We start from the raw sequence: 6,273 nt of genomic DNA, 5'->3' as shown, positions 1-6,273 counted from the left end.
TATGATGGACTTGAATTACTGGTCTACCATGTGGTTTGGTAGCATCAGAACTGTGCCAATTTATTTGTCGACCTTGGGCTTGTTAGCCTCAGCAGCCAGTAGCTGCCTGAGTGAAGAGATGTTCTGGCTTCAGTGGGGCAGATCCAAGAGGCAGAGCCGAAGCCCAAGGTTGAGGGACTTTCACCCAGCCCCTAGTGCCTGGTACTTTTAACCTGCACTTCTACCCTCCCAAACTGTAAGGGAATAAACTCCTGTTTTTTCAAACCATCCCATTTGTGGTATATTGCCTGTCAGAGTGGTACTAGGTAACCAGAACAGTATACTACTCATGTATGAAAGGACCTTACAGAGGAGGGTGGGGGTCATCCATTACTGACTTAAATAACTTTGGAAGTGATTAGATTGTGTAAGAGTAAAGCAGAATAAACTGCGTAAGTACCATATTCTAATGATTAGAGAGTATTCTCATGGTTGTACGAATTAACAATTGTGATGTTGTTGTTGTTGTTGCAAGGTGCTGTGGAGTCATTTCTGACTCATAGCAACTCCATGCACAGCAGAACAACATCCTGCCCGATTTTGCTCCAGCTCCATGATCCTTGCTATACTTGAGCCCATTGTCTCAGCCACTGTGTCAATGCATCTCATTGAAGGCTTCCCCCTATTTTGTCTACCCTCCACCTTACCAAGCATGACATCCTTCTCCAGGGAATGGTCCCTTCTGACAAGACCAAAGTAGGTGACACGAAGTCTGGCCATTCTCACTTCCAAGGGGCATTTCAGCTGCACTTCCTCCAGAACAGATCTGTTAGTTCTTTCAGCAGTCCATGGTAATTTCAGCATTCTTCACCAGCACCACAACTCAAAAGCATCAACTCTTCTTTGGTCTTCCTTATTCATCGTCCAGCTCTCACTGCATATGAGACAATTGAAAATATCATGGCTCATGTCAGGCGCACCTTAGTCCTCAAAGAGACATCCTTGCTCCTCAGAACTTGAAAGTTCCTTCGTGGGTGACCTGCCCAATGCTACACATCATCTAATGTCCTAACTGCTGCTTCCATTAGCATCCATTGTAGAACCAAGTAATGTGAATTCTTTGACAACCTCAATCTCTTCTCCATTAATCATGATGCTGCTTATTTGTCCAATTGTGAAGATTTTTGTTTTCTTTATATTGAGATGTAATCCATACTTCAGACTGTATTCTTCAGTCTTCATCAGTAAGTGCCTCACTTTCAGCAAACAAAGTTTTGTTGTCAGCATATCTCAGGTTGTTAATGATTCTTCCTCCAATTCTGATGCCACATTTCTTCATATAGTCCATCTTGGATTATTTGCTCAGCATAAAGATTGAATAAGTAAGGGGAAAGGACACAACCCTAACGAACTCCCTTCTTGATTTTAAACCATGCAGTGTCCCCTTGTTCCATTAAAAAAAATAACCTCCTGGTCAATGTACATCTTCCTCAAGGGTACAACCAAGGGCTTGGGAATTCTCAATCTTCTCAATGTTATCCATAATTTCTTATGATCCACACAATCAAATGCCTTTGCCTAGTCAATAAAACACATCTTTCTGGTATTCTTTGCCTTGAGCCAAGATCCATCTGATAGCAATCATGATATCCCTTGTTCCATGTCCTCTTCTGAATCCAGCTTGAACCTCTGGAAGTTCTCTGTCAATGTATTGCTACAAAATTTTTGAATTATCTTCAGTTAGATTATACTTGCATGTGATATTAATGATATTGTTTGATAATTTCCACATTCTGTGGGATCACCTTTCTTTGGAATGGGTACAAATATGGATCTCTTCCAGTCAGTTGGCCAGGTAGCTGTCTTCCAAATCTCTTGGCATACCCGAGTCAGTGCCTCCAATTTGGCATCCATTTGTTGAAATATCTCAATGGGTATCCGTCAGTTCCTGGAGCCTTGTTCTTCTCCAATTACTCTATTGCAGCTTCAATTTCCTCCTTCAATACCATTGGTTCTAGATAACATGCCACCTCCTGAAATGGATGAAGATCTACCAATTCTTTTTGGTACAGTGGTGCTGTGTATTCCTTCCATCTTCTTTTGATGTTTCCGGAATCATTCAATATTTTTCTCATAGAAATTTTCAATATTGCAACTTGAGACTTAATTTTTTTCTTCAGTTCTTTCATCTTGAGAAGTACCAAGTGTGTTTTTCCCTTTTCATTTTCTAACTCCAGGTCTTTGTACATTTCATTATAGTAATTGGATTTGTCTGCTCAAACTGCTCTTTGAAACCTTGTGTTCAGCTCTTTGATCTTGTCATTTCTTCCATTTGCTTTAGCTACTCTCTAGTCAAGGGCAAGTTTCAGAGTCTCTTCTGTCATCCATTTTGGTCTTCTCTTCTTTTCTCATCTTTTTAGTGACCTCTTTCTTTCTTCATGGATGATGTTCTTGATGTCTTCCCACAATTCTTCTGATTTTCAGTCATTGGTGTTCAGTGCATCAAATCTATTCTTTAGATAGTCTCTAAATTCAGGAGGGATATATTAAAGATCACATTTCGGTTCTTGTAGACTTGTTTTTAATTGTCTTCCACTTCAAATTGAACTTGCATATGAGCAGTTGATGGTCTATTCCACAATCAGCTCTGGGCCTGGTTTTGGCTGAAGATACTGAGCTTTTCCTTCACCTCTTGCCACAGATGTAGTCAATCTAATTCCTGTGTGTTCCATCTGGTGAAGTCCATGTGTACAGCCACCATTTGTGTTGTTGAAAAAAGGTATTTGCAGTGAATAATCTTTGATTTTGCAAAATTCTACCATGTGATTTCCAGCCTTATCTCTGTCACTAATGCCAAATTTTCCAAATACCAGTCATTCTTCTTTGTTTCCAACTTTTGCTTTCCAGTCACCAGTGATAACACATCCTTATTACATGTTTGGTCAATTTCAGACTGTAGAAGTTGATAAAAATCATCAATTTCCTCATCTTGGCTTTGGTGGCTGGTGCATAAATTAGAGTAATAGTTGTATTAATGGGTCTTCCTTGTAGGCATATGGATATTATCCTATCACTGACAGCCCTGTACTTCAGGACAGGTCTTGAAACATCCTTTGTGATGATGAATGCACACCATTCGTCTTCAAACTTCATCCTGGCATAGTAGACCATATTGTTGTCTGATCCAAGATGGCCAAAACCAGTCCATTTCAGCTCACTAATGCCTAGGATATCAATCTTTATGCATTCCATTTCATTTTTGACAACTTTCAATTTTCCTAGATTCATACTTTGTACGTTTCATGTTCTGATTGTTAATGGATGTTTGCAGCTATTTCTCCTCAATTTGAGTAGTGCCACATCAGCAAATGGAGGTCTCGAAAGCTTAACCTTATCCACATGAGTAAGGCTGGTTTTTCTCTAATTAATCTTCTCTTTCCCAGTCCTATTTTGAGAATCTTCTAACCTAAGTGACTCCTCCACCTCCTCTGTATTAGACAATGTTTCTGACTATTTATAAAGTTGCATTTTAATGTATCAGGAGGTGTTTCTCTGCTATTCATAAGGTTTTACCTGACCAATTCTTTGAGAAGTGGATGGCATCTTCCTTCTTCCTAGTGTGTTTCAGTCTGCAAGCCAGGCTGATACCTGTGCACCATGTGTACCCAACTGGGTTTGAAACACCAGTAGCACAGCCTCAAGACTCACAGCAACACGTCACCACGGGAGGACAAACCGACAGGCAAGTTTGTCTCCCTTAGCTGTTGGAAACCTCTCCAACCTCTCCTCACCTGGATCCCTGAAGCTGACTCCCCACTGTGTCCTGATCCCCCTAGCCTTTATACTCTCCTTTTCTCCCACATTCCTCCCTTGCCGCTTCTGGGGCATTGCCTGCTTCCCTCTCCTCACCTGGATCCCTGCAGCTGACTCTTCACTCTGTCCTGGACCCCTAGCCTTTATACTTTCCTTTCTCCCAATTTCCCACCTTGCTGCTTGTGAGGCATGGCCTGGGTTCCCTCTCCTCACCTGGATCCCAGCGGCTGACTCCTCAACAATTGTGATATGGCTATATATATACACGGACTGAACAATTAAGTAAGTGGATTGTGAATGATGCAATCGAATCTCTCATTGTTCTAGCAGGAGGCTGTAGATAAGCAGGAGAAGGATACAGTGACCTATGTAGTAAAGGATTATATTTGTAGGTCAAAGTATTAACTCATTTTGAGCTTAATGTATATTCATAGGGTTATATATATCTGTTTATATGCATATACCTATTTATGAGTTAGTAGGCACACACATAAGGAGCTCTGGTTGCATAGGGCCTAAGGCATTTGCCTGCTAATCAGAAGGTTGGAGGTTAAAACCCACCTGTTGCTCCACAGAAAGAAGATGGAGCAATCTATTTTGGCAAAGTTTTACCACCTCAGAAATGCAATTGGGGTTGTTAAGAGTTGAAACTGTCTCCTTTTTGCTTTAGGCACACATATATAATTGAGCCCTGATGGCACAGTAAGAGCTCTGGTATCACAGTACCTAAGGCATTTGACTGTTAACCAGAAGGTTGAGGGTTCAAACCCATGAGCCACTCCATGGAGGGAAGACAGGGCTATCTACTTCTGTAAAGATTTACCACCTCAGAAACCCAACAGGCATTTCTATGAGTCGGAATTGAGTTGCTGGAAGTGCGATTTTGGTGGCACAGTTGTTAAGTGCTCAGCTGCTAACAGAAAGGTCAACATTTCTAACAGTAGTAGAAAAAATTCGAATGCTGCCTCATGGTAAAACAGAGAGGTTCAATAAGGAATTAAGGAATGACTAGAATCAAGAATTTTCTGGCCAATGAAAATGAAAATGGAGTCTGAGGCACAATTATTACACAGACGTTTATATAGAGTTTAGACAAAGAACGAATTTACAATATCCAGAGGTCAGGGATGAGTTTCTCACTATGGGGTTGTCAGTGCTGGAATTAAAGCACATAGGTGCTGACAGCTGAGTCTGTGAACTGGTGGCAGAACAATGTTAGGATAGAGCTTGTTCTGATATCAGATAGGAAACATGTTTTCTGGCCTTTGATTAACTTATCTCAAGACTTAACTTTCCTGAGAATGTATACTGCAAGAGTGCCTTACAAATATTATATACAAATTGAACTGCATTGTTTTAATAAGGTAAGAGAAATTGAAAATATTTTATTTCCTGAGAACATCGTACATAAAGAGGTGTCAGATGGTCGTTTGTGTCCAACCCCCTCTGGAAACAAGTTATGATCTTCTACTTCTGTTTGACACAGAGAACAAGTTGTAGAAAAGAAAAAAAAAAAAAACTACTGTTAGAAAAGCAAATTTAAAATTCAACATGGATTTCAGACTCATGGGAAGAGTTAAGATAGAGTTAAGTTTCTGTTTTCAGGCTGCTCTATTTACAAAAACCAAGTACCTTAGATTTTAAATTCTCATATGGTACCTAGCAGCCACCCCATGGGAGAAACATATGGGAATCTATTTTCCCTAAAGAAATCCTATGGGGCAGTTCTACTCTGGCCCAAAGTGTTGGTTGGGTCATAGTGGACTACAGCAACAAGGTAGCTGTTTATTTTTTATTTTAATTTTTTTGGTTTAAGCTTTTCCTGGTTCTGTTTCCATCCAATGATATCTCTACAGCAATCAGTACATCCAGAGCCCAGATTTTGGTTTCTCATGTAAGATGCCATAGAATTAAGTTATTTAAAAAATAATATAATTAGGCTAAATTACCTTTATTTCTTCCCAAGTCCTATAGAACTGCCTGCTGTGAGAAATCTAGGAAAATATGAAACACATTATTCTAAGAAAAGAATTTGGTAACCAAAATATACTTTCACTCCTCACTTACAGACATGATTAGTTTTCAAAGACCAGGTCATTATGACAAAGTGGAATTATGCAACAGGTGGGGGCCATGGTCCCATCTTTGATAGTGATCACCATCCCCAACATGGTGCACTGCCTTTTAGGCAACACTAGTGCATCTTGAGAGGCACATGGTGCTACAGCTACCCCTTTGCACATCATGCATTCCCCACCACTGTGGTGCCCACAAGGGTTAGGAGTGGTGGTGGTCAGGTGTTGCTCACTGCCCACTGCCTCTTCCCACACACACTTGATGGAATCCTGACTCATGCTCTGTCCTCCATAGGCCTCTGACCTCCTGAGGCTAGGACCCTGTTCTACACTCTGTCTCTCCTGGCACCACAGCCCCATGTTGTTGTTGTTGTTGTTAGATGCCCTCGAGTCAATGCGGACTCAC

This window comes from Orycteropus afer, unplaced genomic scaffold (assembly GCF_000298275.1).
Source record: "Orycteropus afer afer isolate SDZICR_OR568_19922 unplaced genomic scaffold, OryAfe1.0 scaffold01190, whole genome shotgun sequence".
In the NCBI taxonomy this organism is placed as follows: Eukaryota; Metazoa; Chordata; class Mammalia; order Tubulidentata; family Orycteropodidae; genus Orycteropus; species Orycteropus afer.
Note: the sequence above shows the minus strand (reverse complement) of the source record.